Source organism: Dromaius novaehollandiae, chromosome 1 (genome assembly GCF_036370855.1).
Source record: "Dromaius novaehollandiae isolate bDroNov1 chromosome 1, bDroNov1.hap1, whole genome shotgun sequence".
In the NCBI taxonomy this organism is placed as follows: Eukaryota; Metazoa; Chordata; class Aves; order Casuariiformes; family Dromaiidae; genus Dromaius; species Dromaius novaehollandiae.
The window spans coordinates 122,662,783-122,680,002 of record NC_088098.1 but is presented as its reverse complement, the minus strand read 5'-3'; the positions used below and the strand labels follow the sequence as shown (position 1 = coordinate 122,680,002).

General features: G+C 44.6%; 1 protein-coding gene across 1 annotated transcript in view; it reads right to left on the bottom strand.

Annotated features, from left to right (window-relative positions):
• Nucleotides 1–17,220, bottom strand: part of PDXK (pyridoxal kinase) — an 82,984-nt gene that overhangs the window by 11,446 nt on the left and 54,318 nt on the right. The gene's annotated exons all lie outside the window — the stretch shown is intronic.

Genomic DNA, 17,220 nt, shown 5'->3' with positions numbered 1-17,220 from the left:
AATTAAATCCCAGTTACGTTTTTTTCCATGAAAGTAGCCCTAAACACTACACAGCTCTTGTTCCACGCAGAACATAGACAAAGGAAAAGGCAAGGGGATATCCCATTTGGAGCCAAGGGGACAAATCTGGGGCGATTAAAATGGAGACCTTCCTCTAAGACAAAACGTAGGTGGTGAATCCTTGCCAGCAAAGCCACGAATTAATGAAAAAAGTCAGAAAGAGACTTCTAGAGGGAGGCACATAAAAAAGAAATAAAAAGCTGCAATTATTGAACTATTTGCTGAAATGACATTGTTTTTCCTGGGCTAATTAATATTCTGTTCAGCACAAGTAGCAGTAAAAAATAGTCTGACATCCCTTCCGCTTGAAGCTCTGTTTGGCTATTTATAGCATCTCTGTTTTCAAGAGTGCACCAATTGCGACAGTTCTGCCATGGCCTTTATATTTCAGTGAAGCCCTGGAGAAGGAAGTTAGCCAGAATGGAGCGTAACGAATCCTGTATAGGTTTCTCTCTTCAGCCTTACTGATAGCAGGCACCTTTTCTATCAGTAGTTTTCCAAGGTAAAGGACGCAGGCCTGTGCTTGGTCCAAAACCTGTAAGGCAAAGGGGAAGATATTTCCACGCAGTTTTGGCTCTAAGCCTGTGCTCCTGCTCTTGCTCTTCTTAGCTAAGCCTATCTCCCGGCTGCTAAGCACCCTCGATGGGAAGCAATGCCGAGGCAGCTACTCGAGAAACCTTCTGGCCTCCCCATTTCTCATTTCCCTTCCTCACCCAATCCCGCCTGGCATTTGCAAGTGAAAGCATGGCACACAGCTTCGTTTTGCCAGCATCCTTATTCCTCAGGAAAAAAAAAAGAAATAGATACTGATGAGGGGCAGTAACAGTTTCCAAGAAACATAACTTTTGCTTTTTCTGACTTTCACGCCTTTTGAACTGTCACTTTTGTAATACAAAGGCCATGAGGTTTGTCACAGAATGGTGTATTCGGGGGTACCTTCACTTTTTTTAATGTTTATTTTCTCTAGGATGGGAAACATGCAGAGGAACATCTACAGATAATGTCTACAGACTTGTGAGCAAGCATTGCTCAGCAGCACCATGTCCTGCACATAGCTGAGCACAAGAAGGGTTATAACGACAATATTCTGCCCACGAGAACAGCCACTGCTTCTCTCCTATTTAATGTGACTGCAGCATCCTCAGACCCTGACCAAGAGCATTATGGTTTGTCTTCTTTTTAAAGTGACAGCTCTTGGGGTCATATGCCCATTCTTCATGTCAGGGAACATCTCTCCCAGGGACTACCTGGGTTAACAATAACCATGTAATATGCAGAAGTGCTTCTCCAGTGGGTGCAGATGTAATATCTGGCAACAACAGACTTTTTCAGCATTTTGGCTTACTTCAGCCCAGAAGTTTCTTTCATCACATAATTGTTGATTTGACAGAGCTCCTTATGCTCCCTTCATTCAGCATTTTGTGTGCTATTCATTTTAGAAAGACATTTTTCTGCTCTTGGCAGACGGAGAGTCCTGTAGTCAAATAGTTCTGGATGTTATCCCAAGCCTTTCTCTCTCTCCCTTCCTCACTCCCCTTCTTTCCTACATCTTCCCCAGATTGAAGCAGGCTTTGCACAGATTTGGGGGATTTTTAATTTCACAATATGTTTGAAAAATAAGAGCAACTCAGGGCATGCGAAACATGAAATGAAGCAATGTCTTCAGTTATGAAATTTTGCAAGCCAACGTCGTCTTATGGAGCGACTACTTTAATTTGATCCCACAAATCACCAGTGCTTTCTGTATTCCAAGTATTCCTACAGATTCATTCCTTTCACAATGCCCAGGAAAGACATAGCAAAAGTAAATTATTGAATTTTCAGTTATTTCTTCTTCTGGGTTTCCTTAGATGTCCCATCTCTCCCCATCCCCACCCCCTGTCTTTTCTTCACCCCTCCAATGGCTAACCACACTGCTCCCGGGTTCAGAGTTAAGCATGCATACGAGAATTTACCAGTTTTCAATTTCTAGACTGGTGTTAATTCATGTTAGTGTAGAACTCACTGCAAATACATATGGGGCAGTGAAGGAAGAACAACTGCTGTAGTTTTAATTATGCTGCAATGACAATGGCTCTAGCTTCTTCATTAAATGTCTTCTGTGCTAGGAGCCAGCTTCTAATCTCCTGTGAAGGGACATATCTCCAAGGTGCTCAATGGAAAGAGACCAAATTATCTGAACTAAGCATCTAGTTCTGTATTTTATGGACCAGAGAAATAGCATTTTCTTCAGCTATTTTCTTCTCCTTTTGTTTCTCTAAATTCCCAACTGGCAAACATTACATCTGCCTACATTTCTAGAGCAACTATTTCATATGTACTTTTGAATGTACCTATGCCCACCTCAAATCTCCCATGCCCATTTCCTGGGCAAGAAGTCTGTCCTGCTTCTAGTCCTTAAAATTAGAATAACTTCCTTCTGAATGCTGGCTTTCCATGCACATTTTAAAATTAAAAAAAAAAAAAATCATGAGAAGTCATTTCCCCTGTCACCTCAGCATACCTCACTTAATGCCCTTCTCACTCAGTTCATGGAGATGAATATTTTCTTTAACTTCCTAAAGATTTGTTATGGGGAGTTCATTTTATCCCCAGTTAATTGACTCTGAAACTTCTACCTTTTGCTTTCATCATTTGTTACAGAGAAAAGCCATGGAAAATCAACCAGCCTGAATAAATAAATAAATAGAAGTGTGTGTGTGTGTGTGGGGGGGGGGGGTGCAGAGGGCAGGATATTCCAGAAGGACAAAGGGCCAAGAAGTGACCTGCTACTTGAACACATTCAATTTTTGGTAATGTGTTGCTACTTTTCAGGAGCTGTAACTAGAGCTGAAAGATTGCACTGTGCAATACCTGTTCCCCCTCCAATGAGTACAAACAGATGTGTTCATCATCCACACTGGGAAGCTTTCATGGTTAGTTGCTGCACTCAGGCAACCTGGCTACCAGGCCAGTGTCTGTGTAATTGCCCTCCAGTGTCTCAGTCTCATCTCCCCACCTTCAACGTCATCTATTTCTTAGACCTCCACAAGAGAAAGCGCCAAACTGACCACAGACAAAAGCACCAGACTGAATTCCAGAAGCCTCCCAGAAATCATTTTGGTGGCAATTGATTATTTGCCCCTCATAACAGCTGACCAAATCTGACTGCAGGCTGAGTTTTCACCATCTGGCATATATAACATGATCAAAATGTTGTCCTTAACAGCTGAAATCATCCTGTCTAGGTATTTAAAAAATTCTATTAGCATACACAACACACACTGCAGGGGCTTTATCATTGCCACCAGCAACTTCCCCCTTCTCCATCCCCCCCACCAATAAAATTCCTAAAAAAAGAAAAGCCGAAGTTTATGAGGCAAAATGCACACCGTGCTATCCTTTTACAAGTAGGTGCTCGCACCCACTTGTGCAGTGTCTCCCCAGACACAGCAGATATGACCTCTCTCAGAAGAAGTTCCCAGTTGCCCCACAGGCTGAGACAGCCAAACCCCAGTCTAGGCTTTCATTCTTTTTTTCCCTTCCCTTGTTTTCCCCACACTCCAACTTCCTTGGCTTTTCTTATGCCTCATCCACTACAAACACGCTGTCTCAAAACCACAGAATGAGCAGCGAAGAATAACTGTTGGATAGGACTGAGCTCCTATCTGGGGCCCTCAGCACCTTTCCAGCACTGCACAGGAAGGCAGAAGAAAGGATAGGAAGAAAAAGAAAAAGCAATGATTTACAAGTCATCAGTGACCACCATCTGAGAAAGAATGCGGAAATGCAGACAAGTTTTTTGCTCCTCAGAAGTATTCTTCTTAAAGGCACTGGAGTAGGAGTGCAGTCTAAAGCCTGCACAGATTGGAGAGAGAGGACCTGCGAGAAGGACCCTACCAGGACAAGCAATTACTAGGCATTGTGAGGAGAAAAAAAGATAATAGCCATATGTTTTCCCCTCTATTTTTAAATGACATTCAGTAGCCTATAACATAGGAAGGAATGTGTGCTGCAGCATAAGGCCATTGCATAGTATGTCGGGCCATTTAGCATCAAGGACAACTTGAGTTGTTTCTGACATATCAGCCATGAGAGTCACAGGAAGGAAGATTCATGAAGTAATAGGTAAAACAGACTTGTAAGAACATGTTACTTCCCCAGGGAGCACGTTCAGGAAGCCAGCCAAAGCCTGGCAGTCAAAGATGTTTGGAATAAAAGGGGTGCATCATCCAATTCCCGGTGTTCAGCCACGACATGCTGGCTCAGAACAGAAAGAATAACTCATTCATTTATAGAAAGCTAGCGTGTGTTCAAGACTGGAGAAAGGATGCGTAGGAAATAACTTGTGGCTATTTCAAACTTAGCGCTTGGTTCCCTGTGTACTGAACAGGATGCTGATGAAAAGGACCTTGCTCCAGATGCAGTCCACCCACCAAGAAACACAGCAGGGGAACATTGGAACCAAATAATTGTTTCCTTGAGCTCAAAGTTTCATGTCAACAGGTAACAACTTTAAAAGCATTACACAACCCACCTGTTTATTCCTTCTTTTTAAATCTCTAAAGCATCTTCATCTGAAGCTACTCCATTGATTTTAATGCAGGGAAAAGGCATTAGAAAAATGGCTCAGGAGAGTGACATCCATCACATATCGGGAGAGCAGCACCTGCGTGGTGTCCCTTGCAGTGCCAGATCAAAGAGCTTCCCCAAAGACGGACGAGCACCACCAGGGCTAGCAAGGGTGGCTCACTAGTCTCTCTGTTCACGCCCTCCTTGGCTTCTTTCTCTCACTTGAAAACAAGAATTGCACAGCAAATCTGAAAAGTGTGGGGGGTTTTTTTGTGCCCCCTTGTTTAATAAAGGTAAAATGTGAGAAGCTCCGCTCCCAGGACTTGCCATATTTCCAAAGAGTCAGGCCCTGGGTTTGCTTTTTCCTGTCAAAGCAGCCCTAATTTTTTCAGATTTCAGCACGGGAGCTTTCTGGGAGCCATTTGAAATGCATATGGCTTCTTACTTCTCCATTCTAAATATTTTCATGGTAGTCTTTCCTATCAGAAAATAACCCATTCCTATACTTTGTATAATGCTGTTGTTTACATAAACAGTCCTGCACAACAGATCATTCGGTGTTTCAGCCAGCCTCCACCGAAACGAGTCAGCTATATGGGAACAGCAGCAAAGCTGCTGCTTTGCCCGGAGTTGTGGTTCGGGACGCCCCTGAAGAGTGAAATTCTCCACTCCAGGAAACCAGAAGATGCTACTCTTGGAGTCAAAAACTAGAAAATGTTTTTGAAGAGGAATTTGATTTTTCATCCTGAGTTTTGACTCTTTCCTGATATATTTATTTTTAATCTTAGAAGGACAGTTATCTTACCTTTTGGTTTTCGCTTACCAGGGCTGAGTTGGAACTGAGAAGAATAGGATACAACATTTGCTATCAGCTTATAATTATAGTGTATTTGCAAGATCAGTTGTCCAAGTAAGCCACATATGTACACATTTTAAAGTACATGTGAAAGATAATGTATACAGTTTAATCGGTAGGTGACCGGTTCAGTATTAAAACAAAAAAAATATATAGAATTTTCCTCTAAGTGTATCTGTCTACTCTCTGCTTTGTAATGATATGTTTGTTTTTTCTACAGAAAATTGTTTCTTTTCATAGAAAAGTGAAAATATCACAGATTAATATATTCAAATGAATACAACTTTTAAGGTTAATGTGTCAAGAATCAGGAAAAATACAGAGAATTGCTCCTAGCCATCATTGTAGCCCTTAAGGAAATAAATGGCGAAGTTGTGCAAGTGACTAAAACTTACAGAACTTCATACAGAGAAAGAGCATTTCTGTGCATCTCCTTAACCAGCTTACTATAGCAGGGGTGTAGTTAGCAATCAGTAAATGCAATAAGGCCCTTCTGATGTTGCCAGACTTTGTTTCATACCATAGCTGCTGTTTTATTTTATTTAGTTAGTTCTTCTTTTAAAGAAAAATAATTTTGTACATTGAAATACTTCAATAGTATTGACATAGACCAACACTCTGGCCTTGCTACATCCAATGGCAAGTTTCCAGCCCAGATTATAACAGTAGGAGTGGCATTTCTCTTATAGGTGGGAAATAAAACTCCATTCAGCCTTCGACAAGCTCAGCGCACCTCTGTTTTGAACTGGAAGTTTTTAGGCATCTAGAAGAGGGAAAAAAAATCCAGAAGAGCAGCAGCGCAGCGGGTTTACGTGGCGTGGCAAGGCAAGGAACAATGTCGTGCAATTTCTGGGCTTTGCCCGAGGTTAGGGCTTGGAACAGTGAAAGCCACGGGAATATCACCAGCAAAGGGGACTAAGCAAAGCAGAAGGCACTGCAGCAGAGCGGAGCCCGAGCACCAAGCACCGTGCACCCCGGTGATGCAGCGCGGCTGCAGACTTCTGGCGAGTGAACCAGGGGCTCCTGCAGCAGGCAGGTGTCTGCCGAGGCCCGGGGAGCAAACCATACAAGAGCACTGCTGCGTTTGCAGGTCACACCGGGCAGACGGGACTCACTGGCAGCCCCGTGGCGCGGCAGCAGCAGCCACAGCAGCGCGGAGCCAGGTGATGCTCGCAGGGGCTACTCGAGCTCCCTCCTTCACCATCGTCTGCTGTTTCTGGAGTCAGAATGAGGAAATCAGGGATTATTATGGAGAAGGGAGAGGGAAAAAAAAAGAAGGAAAAAAGAAAAGAAGAAAAAAAATCCCCCCCACACACACCCCTACGCAAATCTTACAAAGTAGCCGATGTGGTGTGAAACTAGTTACTGAAGCATTTTTCATTTTATATACAGTAATGTCTTTTGCTTTAATCCGCTGGTTTCAAAGAGCCTGGGGTAAATAAATAAACAGAGTTCACCCCAGCAAAGCTTCAGTTAAAGCATTGGGTGTTTAAGTGCAGGAGATGCCTTAAAATGCAAGATTTCCGACAACATCTCGATTCCCTTCTTTCCCCTCCAGGCACACCATACCCGCTCCGTGCGCTCATAATAAGAGTTTACAGAAGGCTGAAAAAGCACCTGTAGGCCTGGGCAGGGGGTGTGGAGTGGAATATTTTTTGTTCACAAACAAAAAAAAGAAAAGAGAGGGGAAAAAAAGCCAGCTTTTCCCCATGGGGACAGCTGAAGCCTGGGTCAGTTAATGGCACCTCTCAGGCACCCCAGCCTCAACTGGCTCAGGAATCCCTACTAAATACTTTAAACGTCTTATTAAGGTCTTATTTCTCCATGCGCTCTGGCAGCATTGCCTGTGTATCCTTTCTTTGACAGGCATCAGAGAAAAAGTTTGGTTTTTCATCACTGAGCAAAATGAACCTTTTTTTTCCCCCCAACTGTTATCCCTTTTAACCAAGTGCAGCTCACAGGCTATTCTAGCTGCAAGACAACACAAGAAACACCACTGGACTTCTTTGACATCAGCTTATTCATTAACAAGACTGCACAAAATCCTGCTTTCCCTGAGAAATCCATTTTTCCTGCTAGCTGTCCCAAATCTCTTCCAGCCAGCAGTCTCTTCCAAGCCGCTCCCAGCAGACTTGTTCTTTGGGTCACAAGACCCTGGCCAAGATCTATCAAGCTCTTTCTTCGTATATTCGTATGTAAGGACAGTTACACATCCCACACCCCAAATAAACAGTTACACATCCCACACCTCAAATAATATTCAGCTGGAAAAACTTCTACCCAGAGCATTTCAGGTTCCTGAGCATTTGCCTTTACTAAGACCATAGCACTGACCAAAACCAGCTTTGCACAGCAGTCTTTGAAGACTGAGGTGTTTGCATTCAGAGTCGGGAAGGTGTTCAGCCTCTAACGGCACTTGGCAGACAAAAGGTCTCAGCTCTCCGCAGAGCTTCTCTCTAATTAATGAGCACATGCAGCAAGAGCAAGAGTGGTGGCCTATGCTACCTGCCAAATTGATTGCTGTTGCTAATGAACAGCACTGATTAAAAGCTGTTCTTTTTTCTCCGTAATAGTACTTTGAAGGAAGATTCTGTAGTAAATTAGATCTGGAGTGAAAAGATCATTAGGCTGTATAGGTCATTAAAGTATATCTGAAAGCTACTGAAATGAGGGTAGAGTTGAGTATGTTTAATTAATTTAGGGTCAAATAGTCCCCAGAATGTCAAAGTGATCTGTCAGTATCCCTCCCCAAAATCATACATCCAAGAAGAGGGCAAGAGAGGCATCATGATTTATCAGATAACAAATGAAATGAGATAATTAGCTCTTCCCCTTCTAAAGACGAAATATCGAAGGGCACTATGCACACTCAAAAGAGAACGCAGAAGACACATGAGATGGGCTACCACTGCTCAAATTATCACAGACTTACTGGTTCAAAGCATGGGAGCACCATTCAGAGCATTAGCAGCCTCCCAGGGGCTGACTGCAGCTTTGGCCGCTAAACCAGTCACTTAGATTAGAAAGAGCAGTACAAGAGACTCAAGATTATTTTATATGTATATATATATATAATATATATAATAGTATATATATTAATATTATCTATTATTTTATATATACATATACAAAAAATGAGCTGCAGATCTGACACTATACCTGTTACAAATCTAAGAAATATGGACAACAGTGTGAGGGAGTTGTTACAGAGCACTTGAGAGCAGGGTTTCAATTCCCTGCTCTAACATACATGCTTCCCACGGCCTCTCACACAACTCACTGATCCTTTACGACTCAGTGTGCCAGCTGTGAAAAGAGGACGCAGTCCTTTCCCATCTCACAGGGTCTTGCAGCATTTATGAAGCTCCCAAATACTTTGATAAAAGAGGAGAGAGGGAATGGGAGAGCAGGAACATAAAAGTCAAGATTTAGATTCAAAATACATCAATGTTACAAGAGCAAAGAACAGCCTTAATACTGCCCCCGTATTGACCGATCAAGGCAAAAATCCCCAAAAGACTGTCTTCAGATTTTTTTTCCAGTTGTATGGCACAATCTAGTATTGTCTATACACAACTAGGATATTGTTATACTACCATGCGCTATTACTGGGAAAGATGATGGACTAGGGGAATTTTCTGAATGAGGGAAAGGTGGTGTTGAACAGTAGGTTGTTTGCTTTTTTTCTGCCAAGTTTCCCATGAAGGATGAGACTAGATAATTTTTTTTTTTCTTAAGCTGTGGGAAGTACCTTGAAACCTGTAACTTCACATTAATGACAGCGAGATCTTAAGAGAGAGAGGAGGAAAGAAAAAGAAAAAAAAAACCCCATGCTTCTGATCTTTTCAGCCTACCCTTTCACTATAGTAGAAGCACCTTCAAAAGTGCTTTTTGTAAGGCCATCAAACCCACCATGTTTTCTTCTCTCTGTTGGCCCAGCCGCAGCTTTTAGCAAGGTGATCATGATCAGTAATATTCATGTATTCTGGTGCAAAAGTAAGATGGAACCTAAAAGGGAATTGTTGCTGTCACATGCCTGTCAGCTGATTAAACCGGAGTTGGGGCATTTTTAGAAAATGGAAAAACAGACGGAAGAACAAATAAAAAAAGAAAACTTTTGCAAGTTTCTAAAAAAGTAATGCAAATATTGGAAAGCAACCCAAAATTTAGAAGTGGTTTGCCATTAGAGAACAGCATCAAATCCCAGCATTTGCCTGTGCGCGCCACAAGATCAGTGTTGTGCTCCAATAACTTGGAAGACAGAGCTTTTTTCTGGAAAGCAGCATCGCTTCATTTCTCCCATAAGCTAAGTGGGCATCAGTAGTCCCTTATGAGTAACTTCCGTCTGTCTCCAGCACCTTCCCGTGCGCACTTCTCTTTTCCTGTCCCTGCGTCATCCCAAATAGTGGCATATACTGGCAGGCAGTCGCACTCCTCTACCAGCCAGCTTTGTATGGTGGGAGCTGTGGAAGGAGCTGCACCGCACCATTCGCTTTGGCTCATGACAGAATTTGACCCGAAGCCCCATAACGTACAGAAGTCATTTTCCACACAGCTTCAGTGAGACTACGGATAGCTACAGTTGTTTATTAGGACAGGACCACATGTCACATAAGCTCCTGCTGGTACGTGAAAAAAAAACTACTAGACAACCTAAGAGGTGGGAGTTTCAGCAGGTAGCAGAAACCCTGGTGCAGAAGAGCTTCTGGCTAGGATGCCACTGTTAAAATGCTTATGCTTGAAATACTGCCTGCGGTACCATGTTGATCGAAGAAGTTTTCTAGTTCAAATGCAGCATCAGTTTAAAGTGATAGTTGCCCAGTTTTAGTGGACTTCTGCAGCACAGCAGGTGCAGGCAGCAGGGCCCAGCCATAGTCGCTATAACCCAGGTCTCCAGAGAAGGCAGGAAGCCTCTCAGCTGCCTGCTTAATTCTGTCCCACATCTCTTTAAAACTGCTGGGCTTCAGTTTGCCAAGGTAGTATTCAGCCCATCCCTGGGCTCCGGGATCAAGCACGGGACGAAACGTGCCCTTCACCTAGGAGCACGTGGGAGAGCAGCAACACAAGGGAGCCTTTGCTCTAGTCTCAGCAGTGGTATGAAATAATACCCGGACCACTTGCCTGTGTTTGAATGGGCAGTGAAAGCTGCTTTAAAAAGAGCCCTGCTTTGGCACTCTAGTACCAGGCAGGTGAGCAGTTTTCTAAAGCTGCTGGCCCTCAGGGAAGCAGAATAGCAGTGAGATTTCTATTTACTGGGTCTCATTTTCAGAGCATTACTCCAGCACCTGAACAGAACTGGCTGTTTGCAATCTGCAACGCTTTCTAGAGGCAGCACTAGGGATATCCTCCATGTGCATGTGCATGCATTAGCAAGATGATGCAGTTCTTACGATGTCTGTCTGCTTCATCTTCCTCCCCCAGGGCTTGTGAAAGATTTCCCTGGGGTGATTCCACCATCCTGAGGTGGAACAAGAGCCTTCAAGAAAAAGATGAGGAAAATCCCCGATCATTTGATAATGGTTTAAGACCAAAAATCAATTTATAATCACTGAGGTCACAAGTTAGTGCCTTTGATTATGAGTCACTTCATTTTAAAACGGAAACCCCCTTCCAGTTCTCTCCCACCCTTTCCTTGGCTGTTTGCAAGCCCACGCAGTCTGTGTAGCAGCAAATTAAAACAGCACTTCTTGAGATGCAGAAATGAGGAGACAAGAAGAAGAAAAAAAAGAAAAAAACCCCACCCTTTCTTTAAGCCAAACTCTGTCTTGCTTCACAGCATCCCTGTGCTACACAGCTTCTGGGTTCGGTACAGCAGGCAGGGCTGTACTGTGTCCTCAGAGTCCATGCCTTAAGATAAGACTCATTCATTGCTGAACTGCAACCTGAATATCTTGACTGCATAGCACTCCAACTGCGTGTGTTCTTGGACTGCCACAGTAGGCACCAGTCAAGTACTGAGATTTCCCATGCAGGCTGGAGCTTTAGACAAGTATATGTTTTGCCCATTATAATCATATTTTATAGATAGGTCACTCGAGTGCACCTTTATCAAAGAGGGGACTGGGAGGGGGAAAGAGCCTTTTACTTTATTCTAATTTGTCCTGGTTTTGTGCATCTCTATTACGAGGGCAATTTGCTGTTTTTAGGTGGCTTTTGTAGAATCTTGGACAATTTTCTCAGCCAGTTTGTTAGAAGCTTTTGAGATTTTTTTTTTTCCTCTGCCTTCTAGGTCCGACAGGGGACCTCTAAAGGATTCAAAGAGTTTATCGGTATCAAATCAACACAACAATTAGTCTGTCCCTCTGATAATACTTCCAAAATTTTGGAGTAAACTCTGGGTATAATCAGCAAGGGTTCCCCCTCACACAGCAACTTTTAAAGCATCTGATTAACCACTCACACACGTTCGCTTAAAATATGCTTTCCCCCTAGGTTAACGAAAGGGAAAGAAGTTAAGCTACAACCAGATGGAGGTAAGAGTACCTAGCTTGGTCCACAGCCAAGCTTCATTTCTTCTGAAAGAAAGTGCCCTCCAGGGCCTTAAAGAGACTTGTTGTATGTTCCATGAAGGGATAAATTGACACACACACACACACACACACATATATATATTATATGTACATATACTGACATGTTATTGAGGTGCATAAGCATCTCTGAATCATTAGTGCAGCTATGAGAGGCAAAGTTCTGTAAGTGTATTCATTTGACAGAAACAATATGAAGTTACAGAGATGATACAGATAGAGCAAAAGAAGGTTTGAATAATCCTCCTTTATCCACCTAAAAGAGGTAATAACAAGGAGACAGATGCAGCACCACAGCCTGATCACAGCCAACAGACGAGTTCAGCCTAGCCCAAAATCCATGCCAGCATGTCTTCCCTTAGTTTGCTTTTTAAGTGAGGTAGATTAAAATCAGCAGAGTTGAGCATCCCTGCACCAACAGGCCACAGGGGACTGTGTCAGTGCTGGCCAGCTCTAGTTCCCGCTCCAAGGCCTGGAGAAGCACTGGGAGCACTGGGTGGCCTTTCTTCAGGGAACAGAAACGCTCCCTTTGGCTTCACTTGGATTCAGCTGATGCCTCAGGAGCACATTGATGAAAGCAGTGGGACTTGCCCCTGCATGGAAGAAACTGAAACTGGGCAACAGCACCGGAATTCCTCAGAGGGAAGCCTTTGAAAACTGTAAGTTCATTCTCTTTTTTCATCCCCTCTCCTTCTTCTGTAAGGAAAAGGTAACAGTCGACTGCTACCTAAGCCCCTCCATCCTGCCCTGGTCACTGTAGGATCTGAGCCCTGCACAAAAGCAGTGATATATCTGCTTGGCCACTGGATCAGCTAAAGCTTCTCTAGTCATCGCCACGGAGTTGAACTCTTCTTTCCATGTTTTTTTTCTTCTTCCCTTTCTCCCCTTTCAGAGCATGACTAATGCATCGCAACTTGCTGCCTGCTGACAGACATTGCAGTCAACAGAGACAGAACAGAAGAACCCAGTCTGGCTTTTCAGTAGTTGAGTAGAAAAACAAACTAAAAATCAGAACCAAACCAAACTCAAGACCTGCCTAAACCCTCCCTGAGGGCTGGTTCCCCACAAACAGGGGTAGATGGGACCAAAATGGGTCAGTGCACTGACAACCTAAAACCCCTACCAACATGGGCGGATGGGGCCCAGCCCAGGAAGGATGGGAGGTGGGGGGCCACTACCCGCCCACATGTCCTACAGAGCGTATGGAGCTGTCGGGAGGGCGGCGAGGACTGGGGGAAGGAGCCGCAGACCCCTCAAGCACTGGTAGTGAGTGTGCATGGCCACACCAGCACCAAACGCAAACAGCAGGGACTGGTTTGGCACCTTTTGTCCCACCGTGTACAGCTAAACACTCGTGCAGCTTGGTGCTGCCTAGCTGGTGAACGATCATATCCTTTACAAGTTCCCTGTAATGATGTGAGCCATGACTAATTCTCCAAATGACTTCAGAAATAATATAAAGTGATCGAATAAACCCTAATCATAGATAGCAGGTTGAAATGCCATGTCAGAGACAGGGTGGCTTTGGGTGGCTTTTGTTCTTCCATGGACTGAAGATAGGCGGATGATGTCTGGACAGGGTTGTCCTTCCCAGGGTGGCGGAGAGCAGGGCATGCCCACCTGCAGGAGCAGGGTTCCCCTCTCTGCCAGGTGGCTCTGACCTATTTTAAAGCCTCGCAAGCTCAAGTCATGCACCAAGAGGTCACAAGAGCGGAGTGGGAGCAGCAGGGTGAGGGAAAAACTGGGAAGTCCCATGCGGCACCAGCGAGCCCCAAGGCTATTTGGCCACCCGCACACCAAGCGTCCCTTTCTGCATCCTCCTGGAGGGCTCCCTGACCACCACGTGCCTTGAAGGGGCAGTAATTAGCCCAAGTTTTGTAATCATTAATGCACTTTGCCATTACAAATGTAAGTCAGGTATTTCCTGCTTGGCAAACAAATCAGCTGCTGCATTTATTTCTTAGTTATTACATCATTATTATTTCACATCTCGCTCTACTCTGCAGAAAGCCATCTAATAGATAAGCAGTAAAACAGGCTTTGGGGAACCTGGAGGCGGTACATAAACTTCACACAGGCCCTGTCACAATATTCCTCCAAAGTAGAACCTGAAAGGTAAGCCATTTCCTCCTACCCACCTCCATTTTCACCCCAAAATCATAACCTACCACATCCCTTGCCTTAGCAGAAAGTCGCTTCCTAATCTTAGTTATCCGTCTGTATCAAGCAAAGGCCTCCATATATGCATTTATGTGAAATGCAGGGATTAATGCATAAAGAGCCTTTAGGCTAAGACTTGAACCTCCTGGCTCAAAGTCTCAGGAGTTAGTGGGTTGTTAAGGGCTTAGCCAGGCATTGAGAATAGTCTTTATTCACCTGAGTCTCACCTGGGCAGGTGGGACTGTTCGGGCACAGCCCAAGGAATATCAACATCAAGATCCTTGTAAACGTGTTGATTATTTTGGCTGCAGTAAATAAATACATCTGTCTCCACCTGGTGGAAGAATGATTTCTAACTAACTGTCCAGCTTCAAAGCACTTCACAGCTAGTGGCACAGTGAGCCCCAGAGCTGGGACGGGAGGTTGTTTGCATGTGTGCCTTGCTCATCTGCAGAGGCTGATTGCAGCCCTGGTGATGCAGGGGGCTAAGAAGGGGGAGAGTCTTTGAACAGCAAAAACCAGGAAAGTTCTCTGGCATCAGGTAACAGGGTGCACAGCTCAGCAGCACCACTCTGTCTCAAGCCTGGAGCATGTGGTGTGCTGGTCCCCACTGCCCCAGGATGCTGCAGGCAGCATCCCCTTGCTCTCCTCCATCCCCAGGTGCACACGCCAGCCCTTGCCCTGTTATGCTTATGCTGCTCCTTGCAGAGAGGTGGCTCAGGGAACTGACCCAGCTGAAAAGTAATCCCATCTTTTAGTAGAGGTCATTTCCAGCTGGATCAGTGCCTTGAACCAGCTCACTGGGACTTCCTTGCCAGCAGGGCTCTGGGAGCGGGGGGAAGGAGCAAGAAATGCAGCTGTGGGCAAAGGGCAGGTGGGAACACAGCAGCTCTGTGCTGGATCTATCTGTGCTGCCATGAAAGTGCATCCTCAGCTGCTTTGATTCATATGCATTTAACTATCAGAGCATTTGGAAAGTTCACCTGGCACTCAAAAACCTTGTCTCTCCCTGAATATATTCCCTCCGAGGAAGATACGGCTTGTTGCAGCCAGCACTCGTGCACTGGCTTCTTGCTCAGAAGTTTTAAGAGCCTGAATTGTGCTAATGGGGTAAAAAAACCAGAAAGTATCATGACTTCTATACATCAGCAACTTCTAAAAATGAGGCTTAGATTCTTTCGACATGTTTGCTTTCACCAACAAGGGCATCTCTTCTTTTGTACTCATAATTTAACCAAACTCTGTTCAAATATTAGACACAAAACTTAATCTTTACCAGCATTACTAGTGTTTTTTTGCACTCCGGCAGCCTTGCTGGATCAACAGTATCGCTTGAAGAAAGAGATGAAGGATCACAGGGTTAAGATACCAGAGTGGGTCAGTGCTGTATCATCACATTCAGCACCTGGGACCCACCACACCAGACTGTCGCAGCCTCCCAGCCATGTAATGCTGGACACTAGTGAACAGGAGTGTTAAATTCTTCCCAGGCTTCCCTACAGTTAATGTATTCCTGAAAGCAGGAGATCTGATTACTTTGTCTTAGCTGGCATAGCTAGCTAGTGCTATTAACGTTCATGTAACTGTCCAGGAATCTTGAATTCATTCACAGTATCTGACACAACTTCCTTCTGTGGTGAATTCAAAAGGCTGCAGATGCTGTGTGAGCATTACCTTGCTGTTCATTTTAAATGTCTCTGCTCATTAACCTAAGCTAGTCTTTGTAATAAAAATGGGGGGGGGGGGGAGAATGTCAGCTTTTATTATTTTGTTATCGTCTTAAATTCCTCTTGCCTTACTTACCAAAAATAAATAAATAAACAAAGTCCCATTGTGTTTCTGCAACAGGGATAACCAGTCCTCTCCACAGAGAGGGCTCTGCTGTGGGGAGCTGGGGTCCACGGCTGGGACAGAAATGTGAGACTCTAACTTTCATCCACTGCAGCAGCACTCTTGGGCACAAGTAGGATGAACAGCCCTCAAGGCTGAACATGGCCTTTATGCAGCAATTAAACTTGCTGTTCAGAAGCTGAGTTACAACCAAAATCAGGTCCATCTCTCCTGCCAGAGTCACACCTGCCTCCTAATGCTTTTCCTCCTTTCTCCTTCATTTTGCACCTCCTCTGTGTCTGGCCCTGTCACGGCTCCCATGACCTGGCAGCTTCACTGCCTTCCCCTTCTCCATTCAAGTCACTAAAATCACAGGCAATGTAATAGTTCAGTCTCTACACTAAAATCCCAGCTTTTGAACCGCAAAAGAGGAAGCAAGAAGAAAGTTTTTCACGTGACTCTCAGCTCCCAAGGCTGCCCCCTGGCTCAGGAACACACTTGACTCCACTGGTTACCTTTTGTGCACTTGTGAAAAGCAGATGCTTCCTTTTTTTAGCAAATGTGAGAGCTGTGTGCGTCACATTGACCACCCGAATGCCCTACATGCAGATGTGCCCAGCAAATCCCATGGATCGTACTGCAGGTATGGGGGAGGTGGGACTTCAAGTGAGTCGTACTGACCCATAGACAGAGCGCGAGGCACCTCTGTTCGGCTGCAGAAGGACCTCCTGAAATCTCAGCTATGTTTCCACAGGCGGAAGTACCACTCCTTTGAGGTCTCTCCTTATTCTGCATGTTTTCTAATTCTACTCAGCAAACTACAAAGAGGGACAGAAAGACTACAAAAGGGCTGTTGCTTTTGATGGGAGAGATCATCAGGTGGTAGTGTCCACTTTTGAGGGTATGAAAACAGATTAAGCTTAAGCACTTTCCCCTAAAACATCTCTTCAAATTATCTTTTCAGTCTCTTCCCCTGGTTCCCTATATCTGCTCTCTGGAGACAGAAGCTGCCAGTGAAAACTGTGCCACACTCTTCCCCTCCACGCTCACTCCTGCAGCCAGCCCCCAAATGCCACTGGATGGAGAACATGGCCACGCCAGTTTGATGAATCTCGTATAAACGTTTATAAAGATTGTGGTGACAGGCTATTGCTGTGAATCAAGCATGTGCTAGAGCGTGGGTTGGTAGCAAAGAGAACTGTCACCAAGCTGTCAGGCAGAGGTGACAACAGCTCC